Source organism: Felis catus, chromosome B3 (genome assembly GCF_018350175.1).
Source record: "Felis catus isolate Fca126 chromosome B3, F.catus_Fca126_mat1.0, whole genome shotgun sequence".
Lineage (NCBI taxonomy): Eukaryota > Metazoa > Chordata > Mammalia > Carnivora > Felidae > Felis > Felis catus.
The window spans coordinates 102,428,709-102,455,999 of record NC_058373.1 but is presented as its reverse complement, the minus strand read 5'-3'; the positions used below and the strand labels follow the sequence as shown (position 1 = coordinate 102,455,999).

Genomic DNA, 27,291 nt, shown 5'->3' with positions numbered 1-27,291 from the left:
TTGGCTCAGGTCATGTTCTCATGGTTCATGAGTTCATACTGATGGAGCATGAGTTCACGCTGATGGTGCGCAGGAGGCTGCTTCAGATTCTCTGTCTCTCTCTGCTCCTTCCCTGTTCACACACGTGCCCGCGCTCTCACAAAAATAAACTTAAACACACACACACACACACACACACACACACACACACACAAAATGAGAGTGTTCAGAACTTGCTACCCCAAAATAAGGCGCCTTGGTATACTGAATATTTTAAACTGAAAAAACCTGCAGTGCCAGAAGGTGCCGGAAGGACTTTGACTTTCCCTTCTGTCCAGAAGCAGGTCCTAAGACCTTCCTGTAAGAGATGTCCTTTCTATACCAGGAAAAGAACATCTTTATCTGTGTAGATGGAGGGTTACAGAGAGAAGTCAAAGGAAATGGCCTTGCCAAGTTTCCCCAGTTTAATACCCTGAGTGCATATTCTTTTGTCCTATCATGTTTTTCTATGACTTTCTACTCTTCCATCAAATCTAGTGCAGGGGCACCTGGAGGCTCAGTCAGTTAAGCATCCGACTTCAGCTCAGGTCACGATCTCGCGGTTCGTGAGTTCAAGGTTCACGTCTGGCTCTGTGCAGGCAGCTCAGAGCCTGGACAGCCTGCTTCAGATTCTAGGTCTCCATCTCTCTCTCTCTCTCTCTCTCTCTCTCTCTCTCTCTCTCTCTCTCTCTCTCTCTCAAAAAAAATTTTTTTTTATCTAATATAAAAATACTCAGACTGAACCATTTCTTCAGGTCTTCATTTCTTTATGAAGCCTCCTGTGTCACATAAAATTTTTATTAAATAAATTTTTATGCTTGTCTCTTGTTAATCTGTCTTTTGTCAGTTCAATTTACAGGGCCCCAGCTACAGAACCTAGAAGGGCATTAGGAAGAAAATTTTTCCTCCCCTACGAGAACAGAGAAATGCAGAAAAAATCAGATATAAGAAATTAAAATGTTTGCCTCTAGAGAGGGAGAAGTAGGAGATGAAGTGGGAGGAGAACTGTTGCTTTTCCAATCTTACAGAGCTATTAAATCTTTATGCACATTTACCACTTTGATAAAACATAAAATCATAACATGAAGAAAGGTAGCAGAAAAACTTCAGGATGTTTTAATTCATGATTCCTCTTTCAAGCTTACAAGTTTTGTTAACAAGAAATTTTTCTCCTTCTATTTGTTGTGGTATTTCCAAATTTTCTACAAAAATGTATTACTTGTATAATAGAAACATAATCACCTTACAATATTCAAAATCATCTGTAACTCCAACTATTAGTTAGGGATATTACCATGTCCTATAATACCCAATCTGGCCCAGCTCAGGAAAAGGTGGTGGCTTACCTTCCAGGAGTTACCTCAGCAGTTCATACCAAATGTCTCCATATCTCACACTGGGTTTCCCTCTCCATGCCTACATTGTTTCAAAACACTATAAAGAGACTTTCCATTTAACTCTGAAAAATTCACATAAACATAATGAACTCTAGAGTTTGCCTTTAAGGGGGCAACAAATTCAACTTTTCATACCTTTATTATTCCCAAAACTAAACTTAAAGCTTTCAGTACACAGAAATTGTAATATAGCATATATTATGTTAACACAACTGTATAATATTTATTTGTTTTTATTCTGCATTTAAATAGCTGTCAGGTCAGCTATCAGTTGTCAGCTATGTATCTAACTAGAAAAGTTATTACGGTCAGAGTTTGCAAAACACAGTTCAGATAAACGTCACAGCCTCTGTTCACCTCTACAATGGATGATGAGGATGGTCATGGTCATCACAGGATGTTTAAGAAGGGATCTGCTTAGCACAGAGAACTGAGCCAATCTGCAAACATATGTAGGCCAGCCAAGGCAGCTAGCTACACATGTTTTCACTTATTCCCTTAAGAGTGATTTGGTTTGTTTGGATTTGGTATAGAATCATTTCTGGATTTAAGGAAAACTAAACAAGGTTTTACAGCTTGTTATGCTGACAGGCAGAAAACCATGAAAAAAAATCCTAACCTAAAGAAGATTCCTTTTGCACTTAAAATTAAGGTAGGATAGACATACCTCAAGACATGGTCTACATTTCTCATCTTCATCCTGCCTAATCATGGCAAAAATTGTCTTCATTATTAGTTAGTAAACTCTGGCATGCAAATATGGCCTGTAGGATCATGAAGAGTTCCCCCACCCCACACACACACCCTTAACACCAGTAAAATGCCTCGCTGGCATAACATACCAAATTTTTCTCAAACTGGCAACCAAAACAAGCTGCTACCAGAAGATTTTTTTTTCTCAAAGTTAAATTAAATTTTGCCAATGTACACAAGAATATTCCAGATTAGTGGCTGTTAACCAATTTAATCTTATGACATTCAAAACTTCTTGTTCACACTAGAGTGCTTTAGGTAAATACTACTAATCTCTTCTGGCTTCTAGACACCTTGCAGACTTTGGGAAATTCATCTGGTTTCTTGCCCCCTCCAGCCACTCCATCTCAACCTCCAAAAAAATGCCTCGAGTTTTTTGTTTTGTTTTTGACACAACTTGCTTTTTCCATCCTGAGTTTTCCTGAACTATTTCAGGGTTCTGACAATTTTGCCAGTGACTAAATCTCCTCCTGGGAATAGCTGCCTCATTATCACTATTAAAAACAGTCACTCCTAATACTGACTGATAAGGATCTGGAAACTTATTGTAACTTCGAGAATGCATATCCCACCCTACCCAATCCAAAGATAAATGCATCACAAATGGAATAACAGACTCACCACAGGACACAATCCCACAGGCTTTGTGTTCCAATTAAACTATTGAGTGTTGTGAATATTCCTAACTCTTACCAATATGAAGAATTTCTTACCATTTCCTTCCTCATAACTAATTAATACAGAAATTACTATGAGTCAAGCAAGCAAAACAAACGAACAAGGCAAACAAAATACACACACACACACAATACACACACACACACACACACACACACACACACACAAACTCAACAGTAAATATCCTAATCCTAATGTTTTTAAGGTAATACGGCCTTCCAACCAATCTATTTCAGAAATATTCTGTGCAGTACATGTGCTGTGTGGGTAACTTTTGTTCTTGGCAAGCTAGTCCTCCTGGCTTAGAATATCAACAGCAGATAACCTCAAATAAGAGCTCTTTTCCTACAATCCCTCAAATGGAACAACCACTTAGAAACTTAATTCTTGCAGAAAAGCATATCCAAAATAGAGATGATCATAAATTTATTTCTATTATTGCCATTTTGGTTATATCTCACTTCCTCAGCATTAGTAAAAAGTCACATAATCATAATCCATCATTCTGGAAACCGGATAGTGATACAGAGATGACTCTCCATCCACTCACAGCCCCCCAAAAAGTAGTACCCAGAAGTTCTTTCACATCAACCAGAAGCAACCTGGGCCCCTTTTGCAGTCACTGAGGAGAACGGGAATTTAACCTTTTTTGTGCCTTAAATTTCCTTGGAGTACGTGAAAACTGTAAACTCTCAGAATATTTTTTTAAAACAAAACCATACACACAACGAAAACCAATTATGTTAAAATACTGTTATCAAAATATTTTTTGAAAACTCATTAGTATTAAATGCACTTTTTACGTTTGTAATATATAAAATAACAAGCTTCAATGACAAGCTATTAACTACCATAATTTTCAAATTATGACCAACATAAATGGTATCTTCAAGATATCTGCAACAACTGCAATGTGACATAAAAATATCTTTGATTCCAGGGGCGCCTGGGTGACTCAGTCAGTTAAGGTCTGATTTTTGCTTTCACCTCAGGTCACGATCTTGCGGCTCCTGAGTTAGAGCCCCACATCGGGCTCCACGCTGACAGATTCTCTCTCTCTCCCCCTCCCTCTCTCTGCCCCTCCCTCACATGCACAGTCTCTGTTTCTCTCAAAATAAATAAATAAACTTAAAAAAATTAAATTAAAAAAAATCTGTGATTCCACAAAGTCACAGGGACTGTTTGCTAATTTGCTGTGGTTTGAAGCAAATGTTAAATTTCAGTTAGAGATTAGTGAAAACAAGAATCTAACATTTTCCCATTTAAATTCATGGACCCCTGAAGCTTTTAAAATGTAATCATTCTGAAACAGAGATCTGCATCATTAAAGAGGCATTAGAGATCACTTGGTTCATCTCTTCTTTTTAAAGATAAGGGAACTAAGGAAGAATTGATGGTATAGCTCACCTGAAGTACCTTGACTGCAAATCACCGGGTTCTCTTTATGTATAGTAAACTACTGTTTTCTTTTGAAAACCCGAACTTCACATCTAGCAATACTTAGCACTTACTTCAAGCTTGCAACTCAGTTTCAGCATCTGTAAAATGAAGATAATAACCCAAATATGGAAGAACCTTAACGTGAAAATCATATTTAAAATTCCATGTTAAAGTACTACAGCAGTACTTTTTTTTTTTTTTATAATTTTTTTTTCAACGTTTATTTATTTTGGGGACAGAGAGAGACAGAGCATGAACGGGGGAGGGGCAGAGAGAGAGGGAGACACAGAATCGGAAGCAGGCTCCAGGCTCTGAGCCATCAGCCCAGAGCCCGACGCGGGGCTCGAACTCACAGACCGCGAGATCGTGACCTGGCTGAAGTCGGACGCTTAACCGACTGCGCCACCCAGGCGCCCCCAGCAGTACTTTTAAAGGTAAGGCTAATTATCAATGAACTCCATAAAATATCAAAGACAAATTGTCCTTGCTCCTTGGTATACCTTAAGCATCGTTGAATTCTGACTTATTTAACACATTAACTATTTATTTTATGCTGCTAACTGTATCTCCCAAAGGATAAACTGACCCTAAAAATAAGCCACTTCAAGTAGAAAATGATATGCTTAGTACAGAAAGTATTGGCTTTAGAGTCACACTACTATAAGATATATGTCTGTAATTCTAGGTAAAATACTTGTTTTCTCTGGTCCTCCATTTCTGAATCAGTAAGCTAGGAATAAATGCTAACAATCGTATGTGATTGCCAAGAAGGTCATTAAGTGTCAGTCCTTCTCTTAAAGGGGTCAATGAGGAATAGAAGATAACCTTGTAAAGCAGTGAGAACATTTGTTTTCTCCTCCTTCATCACTTGATACAGTTATTTAAAATAAGATGGGGGCACCTGGGTGGCTCAGTTGGTTAGCATCCTGATCCCCGATTTCAGCTCAGGTCAAGATCTTACAGTCGTGAGATGGAGCCCCTAGTCTGCGTCAGCCTCCGCGCTGGGCGTGCAGCATGCTTAAGAGTGTCTCTCTCCCTCCCTCTGCCCATGCCCCGTGAGCACTCGCACTCACGCTTGCTCGCGCTCTCTCTCTCTCTCTCTCTCTCTCTCTCTCTCTCTCAAAAAAATAAAATAAAATAGGAATAAGGACCGCAGAAATAATATCCTCCTTTAATGGTCAGAATAGAATCTCTCAGCAATCTAAAACAGAGCCACTCAAATAGCCAGCAATTCTTTCCATAGAAAATCCTTGTTTAAAAATAAATTACACAATAAAGATTGTATTACTGTGCACTGAAAAAAGGAAGAAGATTAAAACTAAAGACCATTCCCAAATTTTTACACAGACAATAGTAAACAAACGTTTGCAGGACAAGAGTCACACAATTTAAACATGTAAGCACTTAAAACATGCAAGTGAAAAAATAAATGCCAATAGAGGTAAGGCCACTAAACTTCTTTCCACAAAAATTGTTTTCTTTTTCTCCACAAAAAGAAATCAGGTGGTTGACTGTAGACATGTCAAAGTTATAGTGACAAATTTGCAAACATTTTAGTTGACTAGGAACAGAAAATACAGTAGGTAGTCAAAGGGAACACAAAAGGCTCATAGAACAAAGCAGATCTGTTAAACACTAGGGGCGGAAAAATGAGCCATTATCTGCCATGCCCTCCTGTCGCACCCTTTTATTTGTAGTCATAACTGCAAGCTGTTTTAAAGACAATGGCAATGTTATTAAGGGTACCTTCATGCTGTGCCAAAGCACATACACACAGCAATTCGGAACAATCAGTCTTACTTTCATGAGAGCAAAAGTTGTGGCCAAATGAAATGGGTGGATACCATATTAAACAATCTTGGAATTAGCTAATAGGATATAGGAAAAAATGATCCTAATGCAGATGCTAAATTCTCTTCCTTCTTTACACAATAAAAATTTTTTATTATCTGAAAAGCACTCGGGGAGGAAGGTTCCATTTAGTAAGACCTAAATATGGCCTGTTTTTAAACACAAAGATGTTTATTATTTCCTTGCATAATCCATAAACTTAAAATATGTACTGGATACTAGATGCAACGTTATAACTTTCAAAAGGATGTGTGTAGAAACAACTAAGTGGAAACCTTTACATATAACACTGCAACTCTACAGAAAACCATGTGTTTCACAAGTATTTCATAGAAGTAGAAATTCACTGCAGGCAACAAGTAGCAACATAAAACTTGGTTTGTAGGAGTACTCCACTGTTCTTACACAGATTTAAAATGTGGCACTTTATCTGTCATTGTGGCTTGTCGATATTTTATTCAATCTACATTAATTACATTACTTCATGCTTTATTAACAGACTTCAAAGCAAAATCGGAAGAAGTATAAAAAAGACACTTAATAAGGCTATGACTTTATAACCACACCAACACAGCCTTATACATACACACAGTACACAGTAGTGTATGAAGTGTAGTAGAGGAAAAATGGGGTCTAAAATTCAGGCCTGGGAGAAATCCTATTCAGTGAAAATTTTTATGAAACATTTTTCATAGGTTGTTTTTAAAACTCATATTTTTGAAACCTTCTTTCCAGATGCAATTCTAATGCATTAATTAGAATTTATATTTTATATCAATTAATAGCTAGTGTGAGAGAAGTCTATTGCTCACACTAAACTGAAAGGGGAGTGTCTTCTCAGATGAGCTATTTTTAAAAGAATCCCAAGGATTTAAGCTCTTCTTGGGCACTTCCTCAGATACAGCCTTAGTGTGCCAAGAACCATTCAACATCATTTTTGCCACAAAGAACAAAAACCAAGTAGGTAAAACCCATATTTTGTAATAAACCTCATAAATATATTTTGAAAAACAAACCAGTCTCACACAGCTCCAAACCTAGAAAGATGATTACAATAAAAATGGGTCGGCCTCTAAATTATTTGCAATTTACAGTGATTTTAGACAAAATCATTTTATCATTATTTAAGAGTGAGGCCATATTTTTCCATTTTCTTAAGTTTGTATTTTAATTACAGTTAGTTAACACAATAGTGTTACATTAGTTTCGGCACACAATATAGTAATTCAATAGTTCCATACATCACCCTGTGCTCATCACAACAAGTGCACTCTTTAATTTCTGAGGCCATACATTTAAACTTCTCCGGCAATTTAGGGTAAGAATGAGGTAAGAAAGCACTACAAAAAAACAAAACAGAGGTATATCTCATGTTTCAAAATGGCATTCCCAAAAAACTGCCCAAGTCAAATTTTTGAACTAGCTTCTATTTTCCTCTTCATCTCTAAAAACCGAACTGTGTAACACTCCCTGCCCCTCTCTGGGTGGTGGGGGGCGGGGGGGAGGGGGAAATAAGTAATAAATAATAAAAACATGTACAGTGCTGCAAACCTATTCTAAATTATACAAGTAGTAAATTATTTTTAAAACAAAATAAAATATAAATAAGAAAATTCTGTTTTCTGTATTTGTGACCTACTTAAAGGTCAAAAGAAAACTGAATAGAACATAGAAGACTAATCAACCCTTCATTTCAATCAAACCCCCACACCTCACCCACCCTCACAACTTTGAAGTACAGGAACTCTGCTATTCTCTTGACATTTGTGGAAGCTGCAGTTTGGCATATTTTGTTTGTTGCTTTTGTTTTGCAATTAACTGCTATGGATCAAAGAAAAAAATCATTCAAAAAGAAAATTATTCAAGTTCACAATAAAATAAAGTGGTAGGTGAGTACGGGAAGCCTGAAATATGGAAGAATTCATTGAAAGTTTCCCCCCACCACAAATGACTTAAGATTATGTCTAATTAGTACCCAAACTTACATATTCTGAAAGATATTTTCATGGACAAGAAAGACAGTGATGCTGTTTATAAGACAGGGGCTGGTGCTTCAAGCATTAGAGATAATCTGCTATTCCCAACATAAAAAATACAGCACTCAAGGCTAGCAGATTTTTTTAAGTTTTTCATGATAGAATGAGGTTACCATCGTAAAAATTAAATTCACAAACATAAACACACACCTAAAGGTAATTTCATCAGAATTGAGACATATACCTCTCTCATATTAAACAATATCATCACTTTAGCAGCAGACAAGTCACTGTAACTAAGCAATAAATCCAAATACTATCCTTTCCCTTGAGAATCACATTGCTTATTTTTCTGATGTAAAATTCTAATTTGTTTAATATATGCAAATACCTACACATTCTTTATAAATACCCGTTACTGAGGCCTTCTTAAACCCAAATATTAAATGAGGTGATATTTCCCTCCATGATTTAGCTTCATCCTAAAAATTTTCCTCCAGGTTCTGTCTGAAATCTATCAAGATACCTAAATTTGATTATTGTACTAGTATGTGGTACTTCTCACATTAAAATTACTTTATAGCATCAATCCATTAAAAAACAAAAACAAAAAACTGACCCCTAGTCAGGTACAAAATCAGTCATTCTCAAAATGCCAATTCTCCTCAAAAGATTAAGCATGCAATTTTACAGTGACAAAGTCTATGTTATTCAGGGAAGTCACAGTAGTTGAATTTCATATACGTCAAAACCCTCATTTCAGATGCCACCTTAACTCCAAATCTAGTATTACAGGAAGGAGAACATCATTTGTTAGGAAAACCTCACAAAATCCTCCTCCTTACTGTGGAAATAACCAGAAAAGAGGTTCTATATCTTCCAACACCTACTGAGGGTGGTATCAGATTCCTGGAAAGTGGCATAAAATTTGTTTATCACAAGGACATACAGAGGTTTAGAAATACGGGACTCGTTCACTGCTTTATTCTTTTAAGAATCAAAGATGGAGAACAGTAAAAATTCTAAAAGTCTAAAAGCAAATGCATAAAATACTCAGCTATGAAGTCCAGTTTTGTAATGTTACCAACAAGCAAGTTCTGAGAACTAAGTAAAGCAATTATAATTAACACACTTATTTACCTAAAACCTAATCTTCAGTATTAATTCAGCTGCTGGCAACATTAACAAAATATTTCAGTTCCTAGCTTTAAAAGAAAAAACAAAAAACTAGACCGTTTCAAGTTAGGTGTTTTAATGCATTTTGATAATAGCTCCTCAAAGTTGGTCTTTCCAAAATCATGAACAATCATCACTGAACACTTAGTATTTCCCAAGCCTTAAATGAGGCCCAAAGGACAAATAAATAAGACAAATACCATCCTAGTCCTCCTATGGTGCTGACATTCTAACAGAGAAGACAGAAAAATAGTTACGTAACGAGTAAGAACTAAAACTAACTATGTAAAACTCCTGGAAGAAACTGGGCAATGAATCTTCTTGAATTAGGCAATGGTTTCTTACATATGACACCAAAAGTACAAGCAACAGAAGAAAAAACAGACTCCACCAAATTTAAAATGTTAAATTTTAACTATCAAGAAAGTGAAAAACACAACCTCCCACAATGGGAGAAAATACTTGCAAATTATGTATCTGATAAGGAATCTGTATCTAGAAGATATAATGAATTCTTGTAACCCAGTAATACAAAGACAACCCAATTAAATACTGGGGAAAGGAAATAAATAATTTCTCCAAAGATATACTACTAATAAACACATGAATAAATGCCCAACATCATTAGCTATCAGGAAAATGCAAATCAAAACCACAATGAGATTACTTCACACCCCCCAGAATGGCAAGAATTGAAAAGTGAAAATAAATGTTAGCAAGGACATGGATAAATTGGAATCTTCATATACTGGTATTAGAAATGTAAAAAGTATACAGCAGCACTGGAAAACAATTTGGCAGTTTTTCAAAAGGTTAAACATAGAGTTACCATACGACCCAGCAATTTCACTCTTAAAGATGTATAAATTCAAGAAATGAAAACATACGTCCACATAAAAACCTGTACATGGATGTTCACAATACCATTATTCCTAACAGCCAGAAAGTGGAAACAACCTAAATGTCCATCAATTGATGAACAAATAAACTGTGTATATCCATACAACGGAATACTATTCAACCATAAAAAGAAATGACTTACTGGTATGTACTAGAACATGGATGAACCTTGAAAACATTATGCAAAATGAAAGAAAACAAACACAAAAGATCACACACATGGTTCTATTTATATGAAACGTCCAGAAAAGCAACTCTTGACAGACAGAAAGCAGATTTTCTGGGAGGAGTAGAGGGTATGTGAAACGACCCCTACTGGGTATAGGGATCCTTTCTGCTATCTTCATGATAGCAAGTGGTACTCTTACAACTTGAATCAAATGCTCTAAAATTGATTTTGGTGATGGTTACATAACTCTGTGGATAGCATTGAACTGCACACTTTAAATGAGTTAACCGTGTGGTATATGAATTCTATTTCAATAAAGCTGTTACTAAAAACATAATAATAATGTTTACAAAGTACTGTGAAAAAGTACAGGGTATTAAGGAAACATATAAAAGGAACCTTAACCTAAACTGGGGAATCAGAGGAGGGTTAAATGAAGACCTGGATGCATAAGCATTTTTAAAGCATCCAAGTGCATGGTATGTCTGATTTGAATAGCTACTAGTAGCCAAGAGAATTCAAGAATGGATGGACTAGAGTGACAAGGTGGAAGAGATAGTAATAATATAGCTTACATTATTGAACCTTTACCTATGTGCCAGGCACCGCTTACTGCAAAGTCTTAAATACTGTATAATGAATCCTAATAGCTCTGAGGTATGGATGGTTATTATCTCCAATTTTACAGTTAAGGAAACTGAGGCATAGTGAAGGAAAGTTAACTTGCCCAAGGTCACAGCAAGTGGTGCTATCATGACTTCAACCAAAACATCCTGGCCCCAGAGTCCTACACTTCACAATCCACCTTTCCCTGGAACTGTCTATGGACTACAACAGACATAGCTTTGTATATTCTCCCCGGTAACAGTAACCAGATTATGTTATACATTTATACACAAGTTCTTTTGGTTGAACACAAGATGAAGTACTTGAGTTTAGAAACCATGTTTTATAATACTTATTAACCTTTAAACTCTGGAATCATACTCAGCAAGGCAGGCTGATTACTCACTAGCAGTTCTGAGAATTGACACTTCCTAAAAGACTGTCTCTCAATTAACTTGGGGGGACACTTACTCATTATCGCCATTTTGTTTGTTTGGTACGTGTGTGTGTGTGTGTGTGTCTCCTAAACCAACAGAGTGGAATATACTTAGAACTTGTTAGTGTTTGTGTAAGAAAGTGAATCAAGCTTAAGTTTCTAGCATGAACATTCACATGGATAACAGTGTCTACTATAGAGTCCTAGAAAAGATGGCTGGGAGAAAAATTCTGAGTTCAATTTTGGACAAATTGAGCTGGAGGAACTGAGAGACATCCAAATCAAAATGAATAACACACAATTAGATCTGTGGACCCGGTCCTCAGACGAACGGATCGAAGAGGTAAATTTGGAAGTTTTGGCACATAGCATGGTAACTGAAGCCATGATAAAAAAAAAAAAAAAAAAAAAAAAAAACCAAAAAAAAACAAAAAAAACCTAAACGCCTAAGTAGAAAGCACAGAGAAAAAGTCTTAAGACATTGGTTTTCAAATTTGAGCAAGCATCACAATCACATGGAAGGTTTGTTAAAACATAGACAACTGGGTCCCATCCCCAGAGCTTCTGAATCAGTAGACCTGGGTAGGGCCTGAGGATTTTCACTTCTAACAAGTTCCCAGGTGATGTTGATGCTTCTGGTCTGGGGAACCACACTTGGGAGAACCAATGGCCTATAGCAAAGCCCTATAAAACTCTGTTAAAGCAGAGAATAAGGAACTTACAAAGGGGAACAAGACAAGCCTAAGAGTAAGGTAGGAAAAATACTACTACCAATTAAATTTTTACCAAGCAATCTCCTAACTGATAACCCACTGGAAACTTAAATTCTACTTGCAACAAGTATTTATTGAGCACTCACCATATGCCAGGCACCTCTGTTCTCTGTAACCTGATCCTATCTTCTCTCTTGGCTTCTGAAATACCACACACTCCTCTGCTGTTCCTGTTTCTTCGTTGAACACCTATGTATCTGTTCTCTTACTCCTCTCCTTCTGTCCACTCAAAACATTTCAAGGTTCCCTAGGATTCTGCATCTTTTCTTCATCATGCAAGCTCTCCCAGAGCAAGTTTACCTAACCCTATAACCCTGAATACCATCCAGCTGCCAATATTTCTCCCATACTTCGTCTCTAGAACCCAACTGCCTCTGGGCTTCAGATCCTATTTCCAACTGCCAACCCAACTGGACACTTAACACAAAGCCCCTTTCCATAGTTTCTCTCCAAGAAACTTAACCAGCCACCCAGAGACCCAAGCCAAGTATCTGTGGATCCTCCCCACCCCCCCCCCTTTTTTTTGAAGTTTATTTTAGAAATCTCTATTCCCAATGTGGGGCTTGAAGTCACAAACCCAAGATCAAGAGTTGCACCCTCTTCCAACCGAGCCAGCCAGGTGTCCCAGGTATCTGTTAATCTTCCTAAAGCAACTGTTCTCAACTATAGTTGATTAGAACCTCCCTGGAAGTTTTGTTGTTTTTTTTTTTTTTTTAAAGAATACCTCGCTTGTAGGTCTAATAATATGACAACAAAAATCTTGCGTCCTTAACACATATGCATGTAAAATGCTTAGCAAAAAATGCTGTGAGCACTCAAAACAGGTAACTTTGCTTTTATTGTTTTTTAATGTTTATTTTGAGAGAGAGAGAGAACATATATGATCTGGGGAGGAGCAGAGAGAGAGAGACGGAGACAGGGAGAAAATCCCAAGCCGGCTCCACACTGTCAGCGCAGAGGCCGGCATGGGGCTCAAACGCACAAAATGTGAGATCATGACCTGAGCCAAAATCAAGAGTTGGACACTTACCTAACTGAGCCACCTAGCCACCCCAAACAGGTAACTATCTTTATAAACACCTCAAATTTCAGCTCATCTGAGGTCTTTTCTGAATGAATCAACACTTTAAGTTGCTAATAACAAGAAACAAATGAAAACAAGGGCATCTGGGTGGTTGAGTGGGTTGAGCAACCAGCTCCTAATTTCAGCTCAGGTCATGATTTCACAGTCCTTAAACTGAGCCCAGCATCAGGTTCCTCCATGAGCAAGGAGCCTTCTTAGGATTCTCTCTTTCCTCCTCTGCCCCTCTCCAGTTCGTGCGCACTCTCTCACTCTCCCTGTCTCTAAAGTAAAATTAAAACATCAGGGGCCCCTGGGTGGCTCAGTTGGTTAAGTCCAACTCTTGATTTCAGCTCAAGTCATGATCTTGCGGGTTGGGAGTTTACACCCCATGTCGGGCTCTGCACTGACAGTGTGGAACCTGCTTGGAATTCTCTTTCTCTGCCCCTCCTCCCTCCCAAAATAAATAAACTTTAAAAAAATTTTTTTTAAATATTTATCCAATGAAAACAAAAAATTGTTTATAAGTCTCTCTAATGTAAATTTATAAAACTTAGGATCAAAGTCATATTCCTACTGTTGCCAAATATCCTTTGGGTATAGATCTTTATAGTGATTCCTAAAGGGAATAGTAAAATTGTTAAATAGGTACATCACTGGAATCATGGTTGAAATTTGGCCAATGGATAAGACAACACAGACCAGTGAGTGAGGTCTGTTGTTCATACAGCCATTCACAGAGACACTGGTGAGCCATAAATGGAAAAAAAGAGACACGAATATATTCAAACAAGCTAATAAAGAGAAGCCCATTATATGACACAGTTTGCAAATGAGACATCCAACTCTGTAGTGATATCAAAAAAACTTGCATCTCTCCTCTTTAGTGTTATTTTGTATTTTGAGTATTTTCAAAAGAGAATGATGAAGATTTAAAATAGCTGCTATCTGCCAAAGTATAATGCTTTGTTTGTGTCTCCTGTCCAATGTTAGCAAATCTACTTTTTCTTGACAAGACATGCAGAAATGGGCAAATGCTGAGTTAGTACGTTCATTTAAGGATACAGAATTCTGCCGTTTTCACCCCCTGATGGCCAGTTTCTTAAAACCTGAGCACAACAGGACAACTAGAAAATAGCCTGGAATATGTCAGAAAACCAAGGAATAAAAGCTGCCAAAAATTGCAACTAAAATAAAGGACAACGGTTGGTTTTATTTGGTTGGTTGTCTGCTTTAGCTGAATTAATTTGTCTTACAAATGAAATAAGTTACATATTTAAAAAATAAAATGTGTATCCAAATACCACTAGAGTATATAAACATTTATTTTTTTTTTTAATATTTATTTTTGAGAGAGAGAGAGAGACAGCATGACGGGGGAATGGCAGCGAGAGAGGGAGACACAGAATTCGAAGCAGGCTCCAGGCTCTGAGCTGTCAGCACAGAGCCCAACGTGGGGCTCAAACTCACGAACCCATGAGATCATGACTTGAGCCAAAGTCAGATGCTGAACCAAATGAGTCACCCAGGTGCCCCTATAAACACATTTAAAAAACAAAAACAAAAAAAATCCCTTCCAAAACCTGACTGCCTGGTAAGTGGAGAAGGACTTAATGCTGTTTCCAGAAATGCAATTACTGAAGATAAGCTTTATTTACATTTATGATACAGTCATAAAGGTATCTGGACTGTGGAAAGCAGAGAAAGTTTGAAACCCCCCCCCTTTTTTTAAAGAACGATACCTGTTATGTATGAAGTAAGCATATTTCCAAATAGGAGGGAAACACAGATACTGATTAGAGCTATGAAAACCTAATAATGTGGGTAAAGAGTAAAGAAAAAAGAAATTTAAAATCTTTTTTCCAGTTTTACTTTTCTAGATTTGGGAAAATCTTTAACTTTTACATTTTAAAAATGAACAAAATGTGTATATAATCTAAAGGTTACCTATTTCCAGTATGACTTTTGAGTCCTTTTTATAACCCATTCTCTAAGAGGTCACACAGCCTGAACCTCTCCAGTGGCAGAAAAGGCATTCCACCAACAAAGACTGTTCAACTTCAGAGACTTTTACCAAAGGAAGGCATAGAGTGCTTTTCCAACCTCAAAATCTAAATGCAAAAGGAAGTTTATTTAATACCATCATAGTATTAGACCCTGGTACATTCAAGGTCACAAGTTCATGAGGGTACATAAAGCACATCTCGCGTGGTTTTCGGCAGGTCACCAAGCCAGGTGACAAAACCAAGAACCTTTCTCAGGAGTCCACCTGGATTCCCAGTAGCGAAAGGAACTGTGATAGTTGCAATAGCAACCAAGCAAAAACCTGCTAGTTAATTCACTTGTGAATAAATTTACTATTATACACGGATCTCCTAACAAACTACAGAAATTTAAGAAACTGATCATTGTCCTGCTTTTGTTGTTCCCCTCTGTTACATCCAACGAGTGGTATTCTATCATATCAGAATAACCCAGGCCAATGTGGGTGCCTTCTGCTCCAGGCAATGAATGTACAATGCCCTTGGCTATTATACTCCACTCTGTTCCAATGTGCTCAACAGACCCCTCACATAATTTAAAAGAAAAAAAAAATACTTCTCACCCACTTGGACACAGAACAAGAGCCTTCCAACAGGTCCAATGAAATAACTCCTTTACATCAGCCCCACAGGACCCATATGAATGACAGTCTTCAAAGGAAACTGAAATTGTCTCTGTCTTTACCACCCTTGTACCCAGACTCTTCTCTAAGGGCACATCTCTTCTCAGGCAGTTACCTGGCCTAGTAAACATGGCTTCCTGCCCTTTACACTTAACATCTGCCTAGACCTGCTGGTTCTCAACACCCTTTGCCCTCTTTTACAAATGTGATTATTTTTATTTGGGGACAGGAAATGGAAGCAAAATGAGGAAGAAGGAAATTAAGAGGATTAAAAAAAAAAAGTTCTCGTGGCTTCAAAAGTTCCAAAAAATTTATAACTATGGAAATAGATAACAGGATCCAAGTTCTTCCCTTCCCAACAGCTCCCCACAGGCTACCACCTATGAAATTGGAAGCTCCAATCCTAATTTAGCTCCATGGGAGGGCCAGGGTAGGGGAGTAACCAGTTATCAAATCCTAATTTGTGATATTTAGTAAAAACAGTAAATTATGATGTCACAGACTATTTAAATATAGTAATTTACACAAAAGCCCCCCCCCCAATGGTTAAGCAAAATATCACCTCAATTCCTGTAAAGCCTAGATTCTACTCTAAGAGTAGCCATTTTTTCTTCGCTCTAGGACACTGGGTGAGTCACTACTTCTGAGTCTGATACTTCAGAGTTGTGGTGAGGATCAGATCCCTTAGCAGAGTACCCACTCGATAATATAATTAGACAGAATGGTCCTGTCTACTTTGTTCAAAGCAAACCAAAATTAGTGCTCACTCTTATGTAATCATTTTTCAACAACTCAGTCAGTTCTTGTAATGGCGTTAAGACATAGGTGGCATTTAACATTTTACTGAAAGAAAGAATAGCCTATGCTTAAAACGCGAGTTCTGTAAAGAGTCCTAGAAATTAACGCGTATTAAAACACTGTATCGGGGCTCAGTCTGTTAAGCATCTGATTTCGGCTCAGGTCATAATCTCACTCGCGGTTTGTGAGTTAGAGCCCCGCGTTGGGCTCTGTGCTGACAGCTCAGAGCCTGGAAGCCCGCTTCAGATTCTGTGTCTCCCTCTCTCTCTGTGTCCCTTCCCTGCTTGTGCGCTCGCTCTCTCTCGCTCTCTCTCTCTCAAAAATAATGAGTAAACTTGATTATATAAAAAAAAAATTTATCTATTTATCTAGGTTGTTCTATTGTATCAGAATAACATAGGCCACTGTGGGTACTTTCTACCCCAGTCAATGAATGTACAATGTCCTTGACTGTTTCTCCTACTCTACTCTGCTCCAGTATGCTCAACATATTTGTTTTCAGAGTTTATTCCAGAAAAGAAACATGAAACCATCTTGCTTAAATTAAGGAACATTAGGAGGAAACTTGCCCCAGAATCTCTTTATAAGCTCTGACACTTAGCTTCTTTGCTACTTCTTTATTCACCAGAAAGAGATATAGATGTAGTTCAAGTCACAGGCAAGTCCCTTACACTTTGATGTATTTGCCCAAAGACTAGTTAGATTAGATTTAGAAAGGACTTTCCCAAAGAAGGAAAACCAATTTCTTAGCCTTTAATCAATTCTTCTTTAAACCCAGGAAATACCATACAATTTGTTTCCCATAGCTAATAAGTAACTTAGCACTACTTTATAATTATTAAGCCTATTCTAGTCAGAGTACTCAGATTAGCTGCTAGCTATGAGAAAAATAACTACTAAAGGGAGTTTCCTTGAGGAGATTCCTCTATCCCTACACTTTCCCCCAAACAAGAGATGACAATCACTTGATGTGAGCAAGGGTGTATAAATTTCTATACTATTCTTGTTTTTTTGTTTTGTTTTTGTTTGTTTTTTTGCAACCAGGACCTGGCAGAATGACTACTGCAAAGAAGGGTGGCAAAAAAGAAGGGCTGTTTGGCTATCAAGGTAGTAATCAAAGAATACACCATCAACATTCACAAGCACATCCATGGAGTGGGTTTCAAGAAGAGTGCCCCTCGGGTACTCAAAGACATCCGGAAATTTGCCATGAAAGAGATGTGCACATGGACACCAGGTTCAACAAAGCTGTCTGGGCAAAAGGCATAAGAAATGTTCCATACCACATATGTGCGTGGTTGACCAGAAAACGTAACAAGGATAAAAATTCACCAAACAAGCTCTATACGTTGGTTACATAGGTTACACCTGTCACCACTCTCCAAAACCTACAGGCAATTAATGTGGGTGAGAACTAAATGCTGTCAAATAAAGGTATAAAACTGCAAAATAAATAAATAAATTTAATTTCTATACTATTAGCTAGCCTAACATCATATAAATTTCCTATACAACCAAGCAGGAGCAAGCAGAAGCTAAGTGTACTAGATGGTCCAAATGTCTGATTCTAGCTGATAAAAAGAATTCCAAAAGTCATCTCCATTTGGATGTTCTGTTATTCAAACCTAGAAGCTTAGCTGAAATACTCTTACCAGTAAACTATTTTAAGGCCTCATGAAAGAAAACTGTCATTTAAGAAACCAGAAACTGCAAGAAAGAAGAAGAAGAAGAAGAAGAAGAAGAAGAAGAAGAAGAAGAAGAAGAAGAAGAAGAAGAGGAGGAGGAGGAGGAGGAGGAGGAGGAGGAAGGGGAGGGAGAGGGGAAGGGGAGGGGGAAGAGGAGGAGGAGGAGGAGGAGGAGGAGGAGGAGGAGAGAAATGGTCCTTCATGGTTGTTCTCATTAGACTTTCTGCACGTTTCTCTGCAACCACCTTGTCCTTCCTTGCTGCTGCAGCTATACCTACATCTTTCGACCAGTCTGTTTGCCTGGTCCCTAGTTCCCTATGGCCACCTCTGCTGCTCTGTCTTCCTAGTGGTCCAATCACTGTTTTTCTTGTACTAGGACTGACCTAATGTCCATCTTCTGCTGTACTATCTGTCAGACAGCAACCACAGAGGTCGGTGGGGAAAGGGGAACAGTGGAACATGGATTGAGGGGAAAGGGAGAACAGTGGAACACGGGTATGTGTGACATGACTCATCTGTTCTGACCATCTATTCCATAACCTGTTCTAAGACTGTGCACCCTGGCTCACTCTGACAGACCTGTTCTTGGCCCAAACTAACCCTTTAGACTAGGTATGGTTTTCCTGGCCACCAGCCTTTTACCTAAAACTTTCTAATGAAGACAGAAGAATCTCACAATTATGACCATGCTTACAGAAAAGGAAATGAACATTCAAATGTCTCTTCCATACTTGGCACTGTGCTAGGTGCTTTCTCACTCAAGACCCACCAAAGGCCACTGATACAGCCTTCATTTTACATGAGGATACAACGGAATTCCCCTACCTATGTATTTCAGAAGATAAAGCTAAGTGTACTAGATACTGCGTAACATCAATAAAATTATTTTTAATGTTGCCCTGACAGGGCTGCTTTTCATTATGTGAAGAGTAGTCCACTGCAATACCAAGGAATCTGGCTTACAACTTCTAATTAGCTATCAACTCACTTTACAAATACTGTTTCACTGGAGTGCCCGGATAGCTCAGCCGGTTCAGCGTCTCTGATTTTGGGTCAGGTCATGATCTCACGGTGTGTGGGATCAAGCCCCATGTTGGGCTCTGTGCTGACAGCACAGAGCCTGCTTGGGATTCTCTCTCTCTCCTTCTCTCTGCCCCTCCCCCACTCACTCACACACTCTCTCTCAAATAAAATATGGAGGGGGGATTAAAATATTTTTTTAAAATACTGTTTCACCAAAAAGAAAAGGCCACACTTGGGGCGCCTGGGTGGCGCAGTCGGTTAAGCGTCCGACTTCAGCCAGGTCACGATCTTGCGGTCCGTGAGTTCGAGCCCCGCGTCGGGCTCTGGGCTGATGGCTCGGAGCCTGGAGCCTGTTTCCGATTCTGTGTCTCCCTCTCTCTCTGCCCCTCCCCCGTTCATGCTCTGTCTCTCTCTGTCCCAAAAATAAATAAACGTTAAAAAAAAAAAAATTAAAAAAAGAAAAGGCCACACCTTAAATGGTAACTGGCATTATACACCTGTATAGCATTTAAATCAACTCTAAAATTTACAAAATAATAACCTTTGTATTTTCAGAATTACAAGAATATTTAGTATGCTCAACAGTTTACTAGAGAGAACAAGACATAAGAACATGTTATAAACCACAGGGATATAATCATTAAAATCCAGACTTGGAAACTCTAAAGGACCAAAAACCTGGTTTCTTTAATAAAGAAATTACCAGAAGAGGGATAAAAAAGAGGTAGTGAGGGGGAAGCTCTAAACTAAAAAGGATTTAAAAAGTCATTACCAACCGTCTGGAAGTTCGTGACCTTATGTGGATCCTGATTAAAACTAGGACATTGAGCTTTCCAGTGTTAGAGTATGGAGGAGACACTCAGAAAAGGCTCCTTGCAAGGAGAAAGAAAAGAAGGAAGAATAGGTCATTAGCCTTGGACCTCAGGTAGCTGAAGGAGAAAATGCGTTTGCTGTCTACCACATCTTTACATGTCTCAGTGACACATCTGTCCAAGTCACCAATCTGTCAAGGCAACAATCTGCCAGGTGACGGTGGGATGAAGGTGAGGCTGACCAAGATGCATCCTCTCCCTACGCTGCCATGTTGGCTGCCCAGGATGTAGCCCAGAGGGTGCAAGGAGCTGAGCATCACTGTACTCCACATCAAACTCCAGGCCACAGGAGGAAATAGAACCAAGACCCCTGAACCTAGGCCCAGTCAGTCCTCAGAGCCCTTGCCCACTCAGGAATGAAGATCAGGAGGATTGAGAATGTCACCCCTATCCCCTCCAATAGCACCCACAAGAATAGGGGTCATTGTGGTTGCGGTCTATGAGCAGGATTCCCAAATCATTGTCTTCTGTTAATAAATTGCCTTTGTGTAAGCTTTAAAAAAACTGTAACATTTGAAAAATAAATAAATATAATAAACTAGGACGTGTGAGACAACTGGAAATTTGAACAATGGATATTTGATGATATCAAGGCTTGGGGGGATAAATACATATATACATTTTAATATATATATACATATATTTTAAAGAGTCCTTATCCTTTAAAGATACACTAGACTACAAATGAAATGACATCTGTGATTTGTCTGAAAATAACCCCAGAGGAAGAAAGTGGAAGAACAGATGAAAGAAAACTGAACACTGAGTTGATAACTGTCAAAGCTGGGTGGTAGGTACATGGGGGGTTATTACATGGATTTCATCTATTTTATGTGCTTGAAACTTTCTGTAAATTAAAATCAAAGCACTTGGAAAATACAAATTATTTTCAAGTAAATGAAGAAAAACAGGTCCTTTAAAAATGATACCACTACTTGAATATATCTGGGTTTTAGACAACGTAAAGGAATTTGATGATACTAATATGGAGAGTAAAATTCAAAAGCTAGGCAACAGAACAATCTGTTAATTTTGTTAGGTAAAACAATGGCCCTGTGGTTATGGGGGAGAATGTCCCTTTAAAAAAATTTTTTTAAAAATTTATTTTTGGGACAGAGAGAGACAGAGACAGAGCATGAGCATGGGACGGGCAGAGAGAGGGGGAGACACAGAATTCAAAGCAGGCTCCAGGCTCTGAGCTGTCAACACAGAGCCCGGTGTGGGACTTAAACCCACAAGCTGTGAGATCGTGACCTGAGCTGAAGTTGGACGCTTCACCGACTGAGCCACCTAGGTACCCAAAAATGTCCCTTTAAAAAACACATATTGATACATTCAGCGCTAAAATGACACAATGTCTAGAATTTGGTTTAAAAATTGTTTTTAAATGGGGACAAGAATAAACAACTATGGCAAAATGTTGAAACTAACTGATATACAGGGGCTCACTGACTACTTTTGTGTGCATCTGCATTTCAAAAAGTAAATAATAATAACAGGAACAGTAATAAATTCCAAGGACTTCCTCCACTATGTGGGAGAGGAAAAAACAAAAACAAAAACAAAAAACAAGATCAATAATTCAAACTAAAACCCCCTAGTTCAAATAAGGGTCAAGTTTGGAGAGGGTAGGGAGACAGGAACAACCACACAAGAGTTTTATATAATTCACCTGAATTTCACAAACAGAAGAGTGTGGTGAGGAAGTCTCACAGTGTTCCAACATAATGGGGGCGTACTAGAAGAAAAAAAAAATTCTTTCAAGAACTATTTCCTCCTGCCAGTCCTGCCCTAGACATCAATTTATAAAGACACTTTCAACATTTTCTGAAATCCAAGAAGTAGGACTGTCAGTGTGTTTTGCACGGGAACAAAGCTTCCCTAACATCCTGAGCACATATGATTCTGATTGTACAGAGGTTTCTGGGAATGAAAATAGTATTTTTTCATTCCTAGTTTTCTGGCTGTGCTCCAAGACTACTTTTCTTATCAAGTTATCTTTAGTAAGATCCTTTGGAGGTGGGGGAGGAGAACCTTTCAAAGACTTTTACGAAAACATTTGCACATACACATTTCAGCACTTCAAGTAATGACACCAAATGTTTTTTGAGGTTCTAAAGAGAAAAACACAATCTAAAGTTACCTAATCGTACCAGAATCTCTGCTGTGGGCAATCATCACCATATCTAAATTGCATAATTATTATTGGCAAAGAGAGAAAAAAAATTAACACCTTCTGAGAATTTATCATATGCCAAGTATCTAGTATGTATTTTTAACTAAATCCTCATAACAACCCTAATAGGTGAGTATTATTATTATTATCTAAATATTACAGATGAGAAAAGTGGGCAGGCACTGAAAGGCTAAGTAACTTGTTAAGTGACCTAAGTGTAACTCAGTGGCAGAACCAGATTTGACCACGAGCACTCTGGCTCTTAACGTCTGGGCTGTTCTCTACTATACTACTCTATACCTTAAAACTTTTGACTCTAAAACGCAGGAAAGATGATTTGAACACTTCTAGACCCTATATCATTGGCTCTTTTCATAATCCTCATTATCTTTGAAATTTTACAATATTAAAAACATTTAAAACTAGAAGATCCTTCTTTAATGAAATTAAACTGTCTGAAGAGAACAGCAACTATTAAAGGCATTAGCACCACTGACCAAGAATAATGGGGCCTCCCCAAACTGCTCACCTTAACGCAAAGCTCACCAGTTGACAGACCTTGTCTAGGCAGAGATCCCAATCAATTTTATTTTATTTATTATTATTATTATTATTATTATTATTATTATTATTATTTTGAGAGCGTGAGAGAGCACATGCAGGAGAGGAGAAGAGGGAGAGACAGAATCTTAAGTAGGCTCCATGCCCAGTGCAGAGTTCCAGGCTTGATCTCAGACTGTGAGATCATGACCTGAGCCAAAATCAAGAGTCAGACACTTAACCAACTGAGCCACCTAGGCACCCCCAAAATCAATTTTATACAGTTTCATTCTTCCATTTGATTGGGTAAATCAGAATCAAACACCTGTACCTTGAAAGAGACAAGGCAACAAAAGTTAAAGAAATGTGACAAAGGAAGAAAGAGAATTCATAAAACAGAACAGATCTTGTCAAAAGCCTTGTAATTAAGATCCTCAGAAACAGTCGAGATATTGCATCCATAAAGCAAAACACGATGCCGCGAAAAAGCAAAAAAGAATGAGAAAAGACTCTTGGAAATAAAATATCAATTTAAAGAGACAATATAGAGGAGGCGCCTGGGTGGCTCGGTCAGTTAAGCATCCAATTCTTGGTTTCAGCTCAGGTCACGATCTCAGGATCATGAGACTGAGCCCCATGTTGGGCTCTGCGCTAATAGCACGGAGCCTGCTTGGGATTCTCCCTCTCTCTCTGCCCCTCCCCTGCTCATGCTCTCTCTCTCTCTCAAAATAAATAAACTTTAAAATAAATAAAAAGGCAATATAAAGTTTGAAGTTGTGAAGATGAAATCTAGAAAATAGACAAAAACAGAGACAGAAAATTACCAAAGGACCCACAGCATCAGTCCAGGAGATCAGCATTTGATTAGAAGAATTCCAGAAAGAACAGGGAATACAGTCAGTGGTATGTATTATAACAGCACTGGAGAGTCACAGATGGTAAGTACACTTGTGGAGAGCACAGTGTAACATATAGAGATGGTGAATCACTATGTTCTACACTTGAAACTAGTAACATTATGTGTCAACTATCCTTCAATAAAAAATTAAAAAAAAAAAAGAAATCCAGAATGAAAAGAAAAAAAATTGGAGAAAGTTTCCAAAAAAATATGTTTTCACCAAAAGATGATTAAGTTAATAGATTTATAGAAGTCTTACAATAGGGCCCGCTCAGTGCTCAAATGAATAGAGACCAACATCAAGACATATCATTGGAAAATTTCAGACGAGATCAAAAAGATACTAAAAGCTTTCAGAGAAAAGGCAGCTCATCTACAAAGGAACCAAGAATCAAACTGGTCTAGGAATTCTCATCAATAATGAAGGATACTAATAGTTGAGCAATGCCTTTAAAAATGTGACAGAAAATGATGTTCAAACCTAGAATTCCATTCCCAGCCACACTAACATTCCAGTTTAAGAACAAAATAAAAACCCTTCCAGACATGGAATCACTCAAAATTTACCTCCCACACATCTTACCTTAGTATGTACACTAGAGGAATATATGGGAAACAGGAGCATAATGAAGGCAAGTCACAGGATGTCAGTTGGGCAGCAGTTCTAAATAAAGCTCACAGAATGGAGCAGGAAGATAGGGGGCATCAAGGAAGCTAACTATGAAAAAGGGAGATACTAGAAATTTGATATCATCTTTAAAAAGTGTAACTTAACTGTTTCATAGGAAGCTATAAAAGCAAAAAATGCCCCCCAAAAAAGAATACAAATGAGAATTCTGATATGGGGAGGTAATGGCATCCTGTTTTATCTTTGGAGAATTACCTTCTTCAGACCCCTAACACATGTGTTTCATATAGGGTTGACCCCATACCCATCTCTAAGAGTGTGCATGTGACCAGGCTGTTAACTATACCAGTCTATTCTCTCCACCTTGCCATAACTTGTTTGGAAATAAACACACAGCCTAGAATGGGTGGCGGGGTGGGGGTGGGGGGGTGGCAGGGTGTGAAGGATCCTGAAAATAAAGCTAAAAGGAGGAAATCGGACTGATAACAGCAAGAGAGCAACTCTTCAAAGCAAGGATTGAGCATGTGGATCCTGTCCTACTCTATCCTCCTCAGACTCTCAGTTCTTCAAACCAATTTTCTTTTCCACTTAAGTTATGGTTGAACTAGTTTTCTAACACTTAAAGGATTCCTATCTTATATACTCCTCTTTCAGAGCAGGAAGTCAAAAGACACCATCTATTGTTAGTGAAATAAAAATAAATACATAGTATTTACCAAGATGACCAGAGAGCTAAAAATAATGGCAGAACTACAGCAGAAAGAAGATGGGGAATGGGGTAGTGGTGTGAAGAAATAATTTGTAATGGGTCTCTAGGTCTTTCAGGCAAGACACTGTCTGCTCTTTGTTCTGGACTGTTATTTTCAAAGATGTTCATACAGCAAACGACCTTGCAAGATAGAAAGTCTTTTCTTCAAGAACAAAAAGCAGACATGCTTACTATCTCCCTCTGGAGCAAAGGCCAGGCACACTTACTGCCCATTATAAAATATTTGAAATCTCTAAGCTCAGAGTTTTCTCCAGTAACAAAACCTACTATGCAAACAGGTATTATGTGGCCCTATCTGCAGTGCCCTGTGGGAATTGAGGCTTAGGACACTGACATAAATGAATGCTGCTACTCTGGCTACTGCTACTGCTATGAGTAATAAACTGTACTTTATCTCTAACTGAGCCTTCCACCAGCATCCACAAAACTGGCAGGCTAACTTGTTAGCTTCAAGTAAGGTCAAATCTCAGATCCCTTATAATTCTTGACAGTTGGTAAATAAGAGTTAAACCTTGACTATCAAAGCAGAAAATCAATAGATAATGCTTAAAATTAGGAAACCAAGAAATGAAAGAAGTAAACTAAAAGAATCCACCAGAAACAACTGTTGTGGTTTCCCTGAAAAGGGAACTGAGGTGGGGAGGGGTGGGAAAAGGAACTAGTGTTTTCATCATAAACTCTTCTGAACCATCACATTTTTCCCTCACCATGAACATGCATTTGAGAAAAAAGCCTTTGCTGGCTACTTCAAAAGGGGAAAAAGAAGGATTAAGAAAAAGTTTTCAGTATTTCATCCCACTAAAATTGAATGGGAGTGTCAAGAAAAGGACCTCATTCAATATGATGTTCTCACCACAGTTCTAGAGACCCAAAAGGGACACAACTCTCACCAATGATCATTTCAGGCCAGAAAAGTCTCAATGTATCTCCAAAATAAGTACCTATGTCTTACTCTGGAGAATTTTTTTTTTTCCTTGAGAGAGACAGAGACAGAGACAGAGACAGAGACAGAGAGAGAAAATGAATGAGTGGGGGAAGGGCAGAGAGGGTAAGAGAGAGAATTCCAGGCAGGCTCCAAACTGTCAGCATGGAGTCCGATTCTGGGCTCAAACCCATGAAACATGAGATTGTGACCTGAGCCAAAGTCCAACACTCAACCAACTGAGCCACCCAGGTGCCCCTGGAGAATTTTTTTAAATAAAATGGTTCTACTAGCTATGTACACAATAGTATCCTACAACCCTTCCTATCGTAAGAACATTACTGGGTTCAGCATATAAGTATGTATCCGTAAGCATGATTTCCTGCAAGTATAGGTTCTAATACACTCCCCATAAACCACCATGGTTTTAAAACTTAAATTAAAAATTAATTTATAATACTGGAGATACCCAGGTATGAGGCTCCTTAAGACAGAGCAGAAGTATTTTTACGGCAGGGGAAATAAAACACATCATCTTACAGACAAAAATACACAAACAGCTAATTAAGGTTCAAAAAGTAACTCACATTAAAGAATAAGAATTTTCTAATCAAAATCTGAAATTACAAATGATTTTGTGTGGTACACAGGGGATGACTATTTACACTGGTATAATTATATACATATTCTAGGATCTAGAAAAGCTTTTCTCTTAAATCCAGAACAACAAAACCTACCCACTCTCTACCCTTCTATACCTATACTAAACTATACTTTCAATGCAGCCACATTATAATTTTTGCCATCCCACTGTATCTAGTTTTTAGGGAAAATGAAGGAAGATCATACAAATTCTGCTCCAGAGATAAGCTAAATTGTTCTTGAGCTAAACTAAGTCTAAGTAATAGAAGATCTGGTTAGGAGCTAGCTCTGGTTCTATTTAAAATGTACTTTATTTAAATCGCATTGCTTAACTTTAACATTACATTACTGTTTCAATCGCAGTGGCCTCATTCAATCAACTTAAGTCATGCGAAGCTGGAGCAAATAAAAAGATAAAGGTCTCTGTGACATCAGAGTTC

At 38.1% G+C, this 27,291-nt stretch overlaps 1 protein-coding gene and 1 pseudogene across 8 annotated transcripts in view; one reads left to right on the top strand and one right to left on the bottom strand.

Annotated features, from left to right (window-relative positions):
- FBXO34 (F-box protein 34) overlaps window positions 1–27,291 on the bottom strand; it is an 87,152-nt gene that overhangs the window by 41,826 nt on the left and 18,035 nt on the right. The window contains exon 1 of one of the 8 annotated variants that reach the window (XM_019833043.3): window positions 4,254–4,437. The exons of 6 other annotated variants lie outside the window; for them this stretch is intronic. The gene's annotated coding sequence lies outside the window, so the exon portion shown is untranslated. Of the gene's footprint in view, window positions 1–4,253; window positions 4,438–27,291 lie in introns of those variants that run through there. One more of the 8 variants, XM_019833041.3, reaches the window with a different exon arrangement.
- LOC123386092 lies at window positions 17,752–18,114 on the top strand (annotated as a pseudogene).